The sequence below is a fragment of the Anomaloglossus baeobatrachus genome, chromosome 11 (assembly GCF_048569485.1).
Source record: "Anomaloglossus baeobatrachus isolate aAnoBae1 chromosome 11, aAnoBae1.hap1, whole genome shotgun sequence".
NCBI classification, from domain to species: Eukaryota; Metazoa; Chordata; class Amphibia; order Anura; family Aromobatidae; genus Anomaloglossus; species Anomaloglossus baeobatrachus.
The window spans coordinates 27,204,629-27,217,788 of record NC_134363.1 but is presented as its reverse complement, the minus strand read 5'-3'; positions in this window follow the sequence as shown (position 1 = coordinate 27,217,788).

Below are 13,160 nucleotides of genomic sequence, written 5' to 3'. Positions count from 1 at the left end.
GGTTCTTTGTTTCCCTGTATATGGCTAGCTGCAAAATAAATAAACGGTCAGGGCCTGGAAGGAGACTGGGCCAGGTCGGGGACCCAGACCTCCCTACCATTAAGGGTACATCTGAGGTGAGGGTGAGTGCAGGGGGTCCCAGTTTTAGGGACAGCATAGGTCCCCCTGTGTCCTCTAGTCACCCATGACAGTTTCATTGTAAATTACTAGCTGCAGAATGAATAACCTGAGTATCTATTAGTGAGTTTGTTTTAATAGGAAGTTTGTATTTCCACTTTTTAGAGCTCGTCTCAACTAATTTATGACCACATGAAAGTTACGGCCAACTTTGCTGTGGTCAGTGCTCATAAATCAGCACAAAGGAGATCAGAAAAACACAAAAAAGAGTTATAAATTACTCAGAATGAGATAAGGTTTGATAGTCTCTTGCTTTTATAGATATAACATCTGCCAAGCAAAAGGTTCAAAAATTTTCATGTGAGTAAAAGAAGGTTTGTACACAAATGAGATGTGAGCGATAATGTGAGCATATGTACCGTATTTTTCATTTTATAAGACGCACTGGATTATAACACGCACCCCAAATTTGAAGGAGGACAATAGGAAAAAAATATTTTTTACTGTTAAAATGAGAGTCCGTCTTATAGTCTTAGTGCCTCTTATATTAGCTCATCAGGGGGTAGCGGTGGTGGTAAAGTGGCTCAGAAATGTCACAGGAAGTAGAGTGGGCAAAGCTGCGGGCTCAGAGGAGGGGGTGTGGTGGCTCAGGAAGGTCGGCGATGCTGCGAGGTCGGAGGAGGGGGTTGTGACAGGGTGTACAGCAGAGCAAGGAGAGACAACAGGCCGAGGATGATCCAACAGGTTTACTAACAGGAATACAGGAACAGCACACGACAAGTCCAAATAAAACAGATTCGGGGCACCTCCCGATAATCCAAAGTGCCAGATCACGATGTAATAGTCCTTTTCAGAGTCCCAGAAATCCCACACAATCCACTGGACGGCGAGATCTGTCCGCAGAATCAGATCTCGCTCCCTTCCTCTTCAAAACTCAGCTCCCAACTGCACTTAGAAATAGGAGTGTATTGTCTGAGCTCGTGGGCCCGCCCCTCAAGGGTAGGGGTCTATGCAATGGTTGGGCCCACTAGAAGATTCTAGAAGGTTGGCACCGAGATGTCTACAGGTTTGTGTAGTTGGCGTTATCCACTGCTTACGAAACAATGGGAAGTTCCCCTGGCTGTGTGGATAAGAGATAATTGCATAATGGGCCCAGAGACACAGGAGATGGGGGGAAGGTATGGTTACTTACATCCCAAGACATTTCAAAGTGTTCAGTAAGTACAACCAAAGGAAAGTGACATCACATCCTGACATAGTATTACAGCAAATACAGTGAGAAGGTAAAATACATCACATGGCATCTTATACAAAAAATATGGGATGGAGAAAAGCACATACATCATGACAATCTCTTTCCCTCCCAACTTGTGTACGTACTAGGGACCTCTACAGGTTGCTGGTCAAGTACACGCAGGCATGGCTGACAGGACTAAAGGCTCCTCCTGCCTGGACAGTCCATCTGCATTTTGGTGTTGGCTGCCTCTTCTATACTGTATGGTAAAGTTATAGGGCTGCAGAGCCAGGCTCCATCGTAATATGCGTCCATTGTCCCCAGAGACTCTGTTCAGCCAGGTGAGGGGATTGTAATCAGTAACCACAGTGAATTCTCGCCCATACAGGTACGGCCTTAGTTTCCTAAGGGCCCACACTACAGCCAGACATTCTTTTTCAACAGTTGCATAGGCCACTTCTCGGTCCAGCAGTTTCCGGCTGAGATAGGCGATGGGGTGTTCGTCCCCACCTGCATTCACCTGGCTGAGGACAGCTCCCAGTCCATAAGCAGAGGCGTCCGTTTGCACAATGAATCTCCTGTTGTAGTCTGGAGAAGCCAGGACAGGATCGCAGATCAGAGCTTCCTTCAGCCGGTTAAAAGCCTCATCACAGGCTGGAGTCCAGGTCACCAGCCGGGGCATTGTTTTCTTGGTCAGGTCGGTAAGAGGCTTGGCCACAGTGCTGAAATGAGCAACAAATTTTTGGTAATAACTGACAGTGCCCAGAAAAGCCATAACTTGTTTCTTAGTTTGGGGTACAGGCCAGTCTCTAATAGCCTGGATTTTGGCAGGCTCAGAACGGGGCTTCCCTCCTCCCACTCTATGCCCTAGGTACTGGACTTCCCCCATCCCCAATTGGCATTTATCGGTTCGAATGGTTAGGCCGGCTGCAAGAATCAGGTCCAGAATAATGGCTACTTGATGCAGATGTTCCTCCCATGTGTGGCTGAAGACGGCGATATCATCCAAGCAGGCACAAGCAAAGTCACCACATCCCCGGAGGATCTGGTCCACCATTCTCTGGAAGGTGGCCGGGGCATTTTTCATTCCAAAAGGCATGCTTAGAAATTCATACAGACCAAAGGGGGTTATAAAAGCGGATCATTCTCTCCCTTCCTCCGTTAGAGGGATCTGCCAGTATCCCTTACTGAGATCCAAGGAAGTGACATATCGGGACCCAGCCAGTCGGTCTAGAAGTTCGTCAATACGAGGCATTGGGTAAGGATCGCTGACGGTATGGTGGTTTAGTCGCCGATAGTCCACACAAAATCGAGTACTCCCATCCTTCTTGGGTACTAACACCACAGGGGAGGCCCAAGGGCTATGGGAGGTCTGGATTACCCCAAGCTGTAACATCTCCTCCAGTTCGTGCTGCATGGTGCTTCGAACTGATTCAGGGACCCGGTAAGGAGCCTGTTGTATGGGACGGATGCCCTGAGTGTCCACATGATGTTCGGTGACGGTGGTTCGACCTGGTTGGGATGAGAAAGCAGCCCGTCTCTGTTGAAGCACTTCCAGCATCTGGATTTTCTGTAAGGAATCCAGGTGATCTCCCAGGGGAACCTGTTCCACAGTGGATGGGGCTCTCGCTGCTTCCATGAGATCAGGTAGAGAGTCCTCATCCTCTTGACCATCTTCTGAAGCCAACCGACAGCTTGCTATCATTGGAATGTTCCGGTCATGGTACTCCTTAATCATATTCACATGGACAGTCTTTTGTCTTAGCCCCTGATCATCTAAAGCAAGAAGGTAATTGGTATCATTCAGTTTTCTGAGAACCCGGAAGGGACCCTCCCATGTGGTCTGCAGTTTATTCTGCCGATGGGGAACAATCATTAAGACTTGTTGTCCTTCTACAAACTCCCGATAGCGTGCTTTATGGTCATACCATGTCTTCTGTCTGGTTTGAGCCATACGCAAATGACTCTGGGCAAAACTAGCAAGTTGGGCCAGGGTTTCTCGCAGCTTTAGGACATAAGGGACAACAGGGGCTCCTGTATCTTCAACTTGCCCCTCCCAGTATTCCTTGAGCAGGGTTAAGGGTCCTCGGACCTTTCTTCCATAGAGTAGTTCAAAGGGGGAGAACCCAGTGGACTCCTGGGGAAATTCCTGATAGGCAAACAAGAGATGGGGTAGGTACTTCTCCCAGTCTGAATCTCGGTCCGTGAAGGCCCTCAGCATATTCTTCAGAGTGCCATTGAATCGTTCACAAAGTCCATTTGTTTGGGGATGATACGGGGTAGTTCGGATCGCTCGTACTCCACAGGTGCGCCACAGACACTGGACCAACTCTGACATGAACTGGGAACCTTGGTCCGACAAGATCTCACTGGGGAATCCTACTCTGGTAAAAATAATAACCAAGGCCTCGGCCACCTTAGCTGCAGAAATACTTGACAAGGCCATGGCTTCTGGATATCGGGTGGCATAGTCCACAACAGTGAGAATGTACTGCTTTCCAGATTTACTTGGTTTAGCCAGAGGTCCAATGATATCAACAGCTACTCTTTGAAAGGGTTCTTCTATTATAGGGAGCGGTTGCAGGGGTGCCTTTGGGTGATCTCCGGGTCGCCCTCTACGCTGACATATGTCACAAGTTCGGCAGAAATGCGCCACTGCTTGGGAAATTCCCGGCCAATAAAAAGTTTGAGTCAATCGTCTCTCAGTGCGGGTTTTGTCTTGATGGCCGGCAGTAGGAATGTCATGAGCCAGGTGTAATAGGGGAATTCTGTATTTCTGAGGAACAATCAGCTGTTTGCTATAAGTCCAGGGCTTATCTAGGGAGTCGGCATTGGCAACCCGATACAGAAGTCCATTTTCTCTGATAATTCTTTCTCCGTTCTCCCCTAGCTGCCCTATTTCAGCTCGAGCTCTAAAACTAGCCAGGGTGGGGTCAGTCTCTACTTCTTGTCTAAACTGAACTTTATCCCAAGTAACATTCATATTATCCCCACAAGAAGAATCACTCACCGGCTGTAATGGCAGTTCTGGTGGCCTCATTTCTATGGATGGGTTGTACACGTCCACATGCACTGCTCTCTTGGCTTGACTTCTGGTTACCGCACCGACAAAGTGGCAATGAAGATTCCCCACATCAGGCACAGAATCCAGCTTTTCTCCTGGTGAAGGTGTCTGTAGATAATGAACAGGCAAAGGCGGTCTGTAGCTGTTCTGCCTCCGAACACCTGGACATTGGAATTGCATGTGCCCAGGCTGCCCACATCCATAACATCTGCGCTCTGGGATTCTTCCTCCACGTCTTATTCCCAAAGGTGGAGCAGGAGTAATGTGAGGCACAGTCACACGAAGGTCCCCATGAGTTGATGGTCTAGGGCAGGGGTGGGGGACCTCCGGCCCGCGGGCCTCATGCGGCCCGCAATGACCTTTTATGTGGCCCCCGAGCAGGTTCCCGAGAGCTGCAGTGATGGGTTCGCCGCTGCAGTCCTGTAGGTTGCCAGCCCTTTCAATCACAACATACGCCGCTGTCCAGTGTCAGAGTGCTCAGCAGTGTGTGTGTGTGTGCCCGCCCCTCTGCTCTCTGGAGCGGTGTGGCCGCCCCTCTGCTCTCCGGAGCAGTGTGCCCACCCCTCTGCTCTCCGGAGCGGTGTGCCCGGCGCCTGCACTCCCGACACTCTGTGCCCGGCGTTTGCACTCCCGCCGCTCTGTGCCCAGCGGCTGCACTGACGCCGCTCTGTGCCCGGCGCCTGCACTGACGCTGCTCTGTGCCCGGCGCCTGCACTGACGCCGCTCTGTGCCCGGCGCCTGCACTTACGCCACTCTGTGCCCGGCGACTGCCCTCCGTGCCCCGTCCAGTGCTTTGGGGCCTTCCAGTTCTGTGTACCAACCCCCCCAGAGGTGTGTGCAACGCTCAGTGCTGTGTCCCCCCCCACTCATGTGGTGTATGTCAGGGCTCTGCAAGTGCTGTGTGCAGCCCGGACAGTGCCGTGTGCCCTCACAATGATGTGTATCACCCTCACCCCCAGTGTTGTATTACCTCAGTCATGCCTGTGCTCTGAAAGTGCTGTCTGTGCCCCCATTCCCCCCAGTAAGGTCTCTGCCCCCCCAGTGAGGTCTCTGCCCCCACAAGGAGGTCTCTGCCACCCCCCAGTGAGGTCTCTGCCACCCCCAGTGAGGTCTCTGCCCCCCCAGTGAGGTCTCTGCCCCCCCAGTGAGGTCTGTGCCCCCAGCCCCTCTTGTAATGTGTGCACCCCCAGCCCCTCCAGTGATGTCTCTGCCCCCAGTGATGTCTCTGACCACAGCCCTTCTTGTGATGTGTGCGCTACCCTGCCTCTCCAGTGATGTCTCTGCCCCCCCAGTGATGTCTCTGCCCCCCCAGTGATGTTTCTGCCCCCCCAGTGATGTCTCTGCCCCCCAAGTGATGTCTCCGCCCCCCCAGTGATGTCTCTGCCCCCCCAGTGATGTCTCTGCCCCCCCAGTGATGTCTCTGCCCCCAGCCCCTCTTGTGATGACTGAGCCCCCAGCCCCTCTTGTAATGTCTGTGCCTCCAGCGTCTCCTGTGATGTATATACAAAGAGTTGACTGCGCTACAGACCGAGACAAACATAGAAAAGCAGTTGTCAGAAGCAACATGATTTCTATCATCAAACATCACAGCCACACCAAAGAGAAGGAGCTGCAGCTACCACAGTAGGGGTGAGTTAATTGTTTGACCAAATATAGAAGGGTTATTTTCACATTGATAATTTGGTGCGGCCCCCGAAGGTTGGTAGAAATTGCCATATGGCCCCCGGCGGTAAAAAGGTTCCCCATCCCTGGTCTAGGGTGATGGTGAACATTGGGGTCAGAAGGACCAGGGGCCACCAGCGTTGGGGGGCTGGTGTTTTTTTCTCGCTGAGTAGTAGTTTTTTCCACTGAGGCTTGATGGTGAGAGCCTCATCAGCTAGAGCTGCAGCTTCCTCCACAGTGGCTGGTCTCCTTTCATGCACCCATTCCCGGATCTCAGCGGGGCACTTGAAGAAAAAACTGCTCTTTTAGGAGGACCTGGAGGACGGTCTCCAAGGTTAAGGCCTCCTCTGCCTCCAGCCAACGATGCCACAGATGTTTGAGTTTGTGGGCATACATCTTGAAAGACACTTCCTCATCACATGCTAAAGTACGGAACTGAGTCCTGTAAGTGTCTGGCGTTACAGCATAATGTTCTAGAATAGTCTGTTTAATATCCGCATACTCACAGTTCCACCGAGGGTCCATAGCTCTATAGGCTGCGGCAGCTCCACCCTCTAAGAGCCCAACCAGATGCCAGGCGCTCCCTTTCTGGGACTTCCATTAATCGACACTGATGCTCAAAGTCTTGGAAGAAGCCCTCAATGTCACCAGCAGCCTAATTAAACTGCTTGAAGTCTTTGCGGGACACTCTGGGAAGTTCCCTCATGGTGGGTGCTGGGGTTACAGTCTGTCTGGAACCTCTAGCGGCTTCCACAGCGAGCTGTTTATCCAGCAATGCCATCTCCTCCATCCTGCGCTCCTTCTCTTTAGCTCCACGCATGACCTCCATCTTATATTCTATGGTGGTCTCCTCTCCCAGGAAGGCCATCTCCTCCTTGTACCACACAACCCACTGACTTTTTTGGGTATTTACCTCCAGCTGCCATCTTTCTTCCGTTTGCTGGGAGGATCCTTCCTCAGCATCATTTTGCGAGCAAACTCCTTCCAATGCCTCAATCAGCTGCTCCTTGGAGAGTCCCTTGTAGCTGACTCCCAGTTCACGGGCTTTGTTTGTAGGTTCACCGCAGTCCAGTTCTTGTACTCTGAGGTTCTGGTTCCAGCTGTTGATGGGCCGTTGTCCTCCATTCCTTCTGCTCTGATCCCACCGCTGCCAATCAGTTTGTGACGGGGTGTACAGCAGAGCAAGGAGAGACAACAGGCCGAGGATGATCCAACAGGTTTACTAACAGGAATACAGTAACAGCACATGACAAGTCCAGAATTCATTTCGGGGCACCTCCCAATAATCCAAAGTGCCAGATCACGACGTAATAGTCCTTTTCAGAGTCCCAGAAATCCCACACAATCCACTGGACGGGGAGATCTGTCCGCAGAATCAGATCTCGCTCCCTTCCTCTTCAAAACTCAACTCCCAACTGCACTTAGAAATAGGAGTGTATTGTCTGAGCTCGTGGGCCCGCCCCTCAAGGGTAGGGGGTCTATGCAATGGTTGGGCCCACTAGAAGATTCTAGAAGGTTGGCTTCGAGATATCTACAGGTTTGTGTAGTTGGCGTTATCCACTGCTTACGAAATAATGGGAAGTTCCCCTGGCTGTGTGGACAAGAGATAATTGCATTATGGGCCCAGAGACACAGGAGATGGGGGGAAGGTATGGTTACTTACATCCCAAGACATTTCAAAGTGTTCAGTAAGTACAACCAAAGGAAAGTGACATCACATCCTATTACATAGTAATTACAACAAATACAGTGAGAAGGTAAAATACATCACATGGCATCTTATACAAAAAATATGGGATGGATAAAAGCACATACATCATGACAGGGGTGTTGTGGCTCAAGAGGTTAGGTGTGCGGAGGGTCAAGATACTGCAGGCTTGTGGAATGTCGTGGCAGCGGGCACCATTGATCTGCCAACAGGCTTGAAGGAGAGGGTGTCACGGCTCAAGGGGGTCAGTGTGCAGCAGCAGAGGGTCAGCGATACAGCGGGCTCGTGGGGTGTCGTGGCAGAAAGCGCCATTGATCTGCTGGCGGACTGCGGGCTTCAATGAATCACGGCGGTTGATGCAAAGGACTTCTAGAAAATGGCCACGGAGGGGGCACATGTGCAGATTGGCCTCTGTGGCCATTTTCTTGAAGTCCATTGCGTCAACCGTGAGGCGATTCAAAGCAGCCTGCATTCCGGCAGCAGATCAATGGTGCCCTCCACAGCGATAGCCCACAAGCCTGCAATATCGCCGACCCTCTGCTGTTGCACACTGTCCCTCTTGAGCAGCAACACCTTCTCCTCCGAGCTTGTCGGCAGGTCAATGGCACTCACCGCTGTGTCACCCCATGAACCCTCAGTATCGCCAACGTTCTGCTGCTGCACACTGACTATCTTAAGCTGCTCCACTGCAGTGACACCCCCTCCAAGCCCTCCGTATCGCCGACCCTGCGCCACTACTGCTGCCCCGATAAGCCATATGCAGGTTGTATGTTTTGGGGGGGAAAAGGGCAGCTTACAAACTGGAAAATATGCTTTTTATTTTTGGAAGTGAGTTACTAGAAATCCGTGGACATTTGTAATATTTGAGTAGACCTCAATATCATTTGAATACAATCAGGTCCAGACATATTTGGACAGTGACCAAATCTTTGTGATTTCAGCTCTGCAGGCCACTATTTTTTAATTAAAATTAAACAACTGAGATGCCATTGATGGGGAAACTTTCAAGTTTAATTAAAGGGATATAAAAAAAATATCATGCTAAATGTTTAGAAATTGCAGCCATTTTTCTCCTCATTTCAAAGGATCAAAAGTTATTGGAAAAATAACTTTATCATAAATAAAATGTTAATTTTTAATACTTTGTAGAGAATCCATTACGGACAATGACTGCCGGAAGTCTTTAGGCCATGGACGCCACCATTGCTGGTTTCTTCCTATGTGATGCTTTACTGCAGCCAACTTCAGTTGCTGCTCGTTGTCCTTTACCCCTTGAGTTTTCTTTTAATAGTGTGGCCCAAAAGCAGAGCATTTTTCTCCTAACTTCCGATCTATTTAGTCCCATGATCTAAGCTATTTTCTAATATACTTACTTTACAAATTCCCTTCCATTCCCTAACAGGTACTGTGTTTCTACCTTTTATTTCCTGTCTGATGATGCTTTGTGTGAGTACCGTAGTTCTGAAATGAAATGTCATCAGTGACGCTTATTTTAGGGGTGGTGCCTTCTCTGTTATGTCCCTGAGTGTCTACCTCGTGCAGTGCTTAAATTCCAACCCCCTACCGTGCATTCCCTAACTAACAGGTACTGTGTTTTTACCTTCTATTTCCTGTCTGATGATGCTTTGTTTGAGTACCCTAGTGCTGAAATGAAACGTCATCAGTGACGCTCATTTTAGGGGTGGTGCCTTCTGCGTTATGTTCCTGAGTGTCTACCTCGTGCAGTGCCTAAATTCCAACCCCCTACCGTGCATTCCCTAACTAACAGGTACTGTGTTTTTACCTTCTATTTCCTGTCCGATGATGCTTTGTTTGAGTACCCTAGTGCTGAAATGAAACGTCATCAGTGACGCTCATTTTAGGGGTGGTGCCTTCTGCGTTATGTTCCTGAGTGTCTACCTCGTGCAGTGCCTAAATTCCAACCCCCTACCGTGCATTCCCTAACTAACAGGTACTGTGTTTTTACCTTCTATTTCCTGTCCGATGATGCTTTGTTTGAGTACACTAGTGCTGAAATGAAATGTCATCAGTGACGCTCATTTTAGGGGTGGTGCCTTCTCTGTTATGTCTCTGAGTGTCTACCTTGTGAATTGGCTAAATTCCTGCCCCTACCGTGCACTGTTTTCCTTGTGCAGTATCTCCCTCCATGCCTTGTTCGATGATCATTGCGTCCAGATTGTTGTTGACTTATGAATAGTAATAAGCTGGCAGCAGAGTGATGTCACTATCCCTGGCAGAGACCACTGACGTCACCTACAGTGCAGCGTTGATATAATGATGACGCTCTGCTTGAGGCTTATTACTATTCATAAGTCGACAACAGTCTGGAAGCTGCGATCATCGCACAGCGTAGGTGGGAGATACTACACTAGGCAGACGTCATAAGAATCTCTTTCAAATGTGTAAACCTTGAAGCACGCGTCTGGTCTCATAGGGACAAGGGGATGTTCAGGTCTCACAATCTCAAAGCCCAAAAAGCTGAAGGTTCGAAGGAGCACAGCTCTATCATCTCTGTTCTTGTGCAAGCAGATGATGACATGCTCGACTTGGAGTTCCCCCTTCTTGAGCTCTCATTCCATCCAGATAGCTTCCCATGGGCATGATTCTGAACTAGTCAGGCCCCAGTCTTGCTCTATCCCCATTGTATATTGAGGTTGGCTGACACAAAGGGGAGGATTTAAATGTAGGGACTAGGAACATACCGATTGGGTATATATTGTCATGGTGGGATGGGTTTTACGCTTTTTTGATCAAAATTGTGTTAACTAAGTACCCTATATTATTTATATGTACTATTACTATTACTTTATTTATTTAGTGCAGGGTGTATGCTCATTTTGTTTTTATCAGTTTTGTGCTGTCAATTGCAATACAAGTCTGATAAGAAAGAATTGAAGCGGTTGTTAGTCATAAGGTCATGATAATAAATAAAAAAAAAATGTTCTCAGTAAAGATTAAAAAGCTGAAATACAGATATGATATAAATGATAGGAGAATGTATCTAGACTTACAGAGAAGGAAAAGTTACCAATAGAAATCAAACTGGGAAAGCAACTGGTAGGTATATAGACGATTACTCCAATAGCATAATATAAAGTTGTAATAATTATTTGTTCTACATGGCTTTAAAAAAAGTAGACTTTAATAGGATTGTAACTCAATTTGCAACTTTTAATTTTAGACACCTAACAAAAAAAGATTAATCTGCTCTAGTAGATTGAAGAAATCTCAATCTGTCACAGTTCAAAAACAAATAGAAAACTAATAATTATAGCAACTACAGTACATGGGTAGCATCTTTCTAACTGTAACATCATATTTATTTGTCATTCTTTAGTGTCCATAAGAGCTTATTTGCTAGCTGTTAGAAACAGAACCTGGAATATAAATGGTAGGTATATAGACGATTAATCTAATAGCATAATATGAAGTTGTAATAATTCTCTGTTATATACTGCTTTAAGAAAGGGAGACTTTGATAGGAATGTAGTTAGCCAAGAATTTTGCAACTGTTAATTTTGGACACCTAACAAAAAAAGATTAATCTGCTCTAATGGGTCTAAGAAAGCTCAATCTGTTACAACTCAAAAACTAATAGAACACTAATAATTGTAGCAACTGTGTGATACATGGGTAGGGTCTTTCCAACTGTAACATCATATTTATTTCTCATTCTTTGGTCTCTACAAGAACTTCTTCCCTAGTTGTTAGAAGAGTTTCTTTGATACTGAACAGATCAAGGATGGACTCCCCTCCAAAAACTCAGAATTAGTTTGTTAGGAAACATCAAAACTGTATTTTGTAAATTGGACAACTTCAACCCTTTTATGTTTGTGGTATCACATACTGTTTAATTTTTGTTGAAAAAGTTTAATTTGCAAAACAAGAAAAGTACTGCAAAACGTGTGATTTTAGTTTGCATGTTTTTGTCCAAAACATTGGGGGCAACTTTACTTATTAGGTGTCTATATTGTTTAGGCAAAAAAAAAAAAAAAAAAGTCTTACACATGTAAAAGCTTTATTAGAAAGTGAGTATATACAAAATATGCCTGAAAGAAATGCTATTCCCCCACATTTGTGCACTATTTGTTTAGATACATTTAGAGAAAAAAAAGCCAGAAATCAAAGAATTATTTTCCCTTTGTTAAAAAATAGAGAAAAAGTTTTGTATACAAATGCAACAAAATAACAAAGAAAGAATACAATAATGTGTCCAGAGATTTTGACTTTAAATATTTTTTCCTGGATGAAGCTTGATGCAAAATATGCATCAGTTATTTTTTCCATAGGTGAAGTGTGATGTGAGGAATACGACATATCCATACAGGCTAGTCACCGGCCAATCATACATATTTCCACACATCCTGACCTGCATCATGAGATATTCAGGATAGAAAGCCTCCCAAAAGTTTGGGAGAAAAATGAGGGGTCTGTCTTATAATGCGAATGGAGGTGAAGAATGGGCACTGTTCTGACTGCGGTGGGGGATGTGCTGGCTGCGGCAAAGCAGTACTGGCTGTGGTGGAGGCTGTCTGGGGAAGGGAGGTGTGGTGGGTGAGATGCTCTGTAGGCAGTATGGGCTTCAAATAATGGTGCCTTGAGTCGGCGCGTGCGCAGTTGGAGCTCAGCTCAAGAACTCAACTGCGCATGCGCCACCTCCGACACATTGATCTCCCAGCAGCAGACTTAAGGAAAATGGTTCCCAGAGGTGGCGCATGACGATGACATCTCAGCTTGTCATTGAGCCGAGAGCTCAATCTGCGCACTGGATGACTCTGGGCACTATTTTTTCTTAATCCAGCACTGCAGACAGAGCATCTATGACACTCTGCACTGTACTGCTTCACACAGCCAGCACGACTCCTGCAGCTAAGGCAGCCTCCACAGCCAGCACAGCCCCCATTGCAGCCAGCGTAGCTCCCACAGCAGCACCTGCAGCATCACCTTACGCCAACACTGCCCCTGACTCCTTTGAACCCGCTCCACCACTGCTGCTGCTGTCCCTCCAGTAAGACACCAGAGTATAAGATGGACCCCTTTTTTTTTACCTTCTTCATCTCTAAATTTGGGGTGCATCTTATAATCCAGTGTGCCTTATAAAATGAAAAATATGGTAAATTATCGAAAGGAGAAAATAACTAGACAAAATATTATATTTTAGGAATTTATTTTATTGAACAATTTTACAAGGCAGAATTTTCTGTAATTCTTAACATTTTTTTTCCAAACCAGTTAGGTTTTCGTAAGATAATATTACCAAGTCAACTTTTATCCAGCCATTAATCTATAGGGCCATTAGGAATACAAAACTACTGTCTTTCAATATGATTTGATAATCTCATCTTTTTTTTGTTTCAGAAATAATAGAAGAAAAT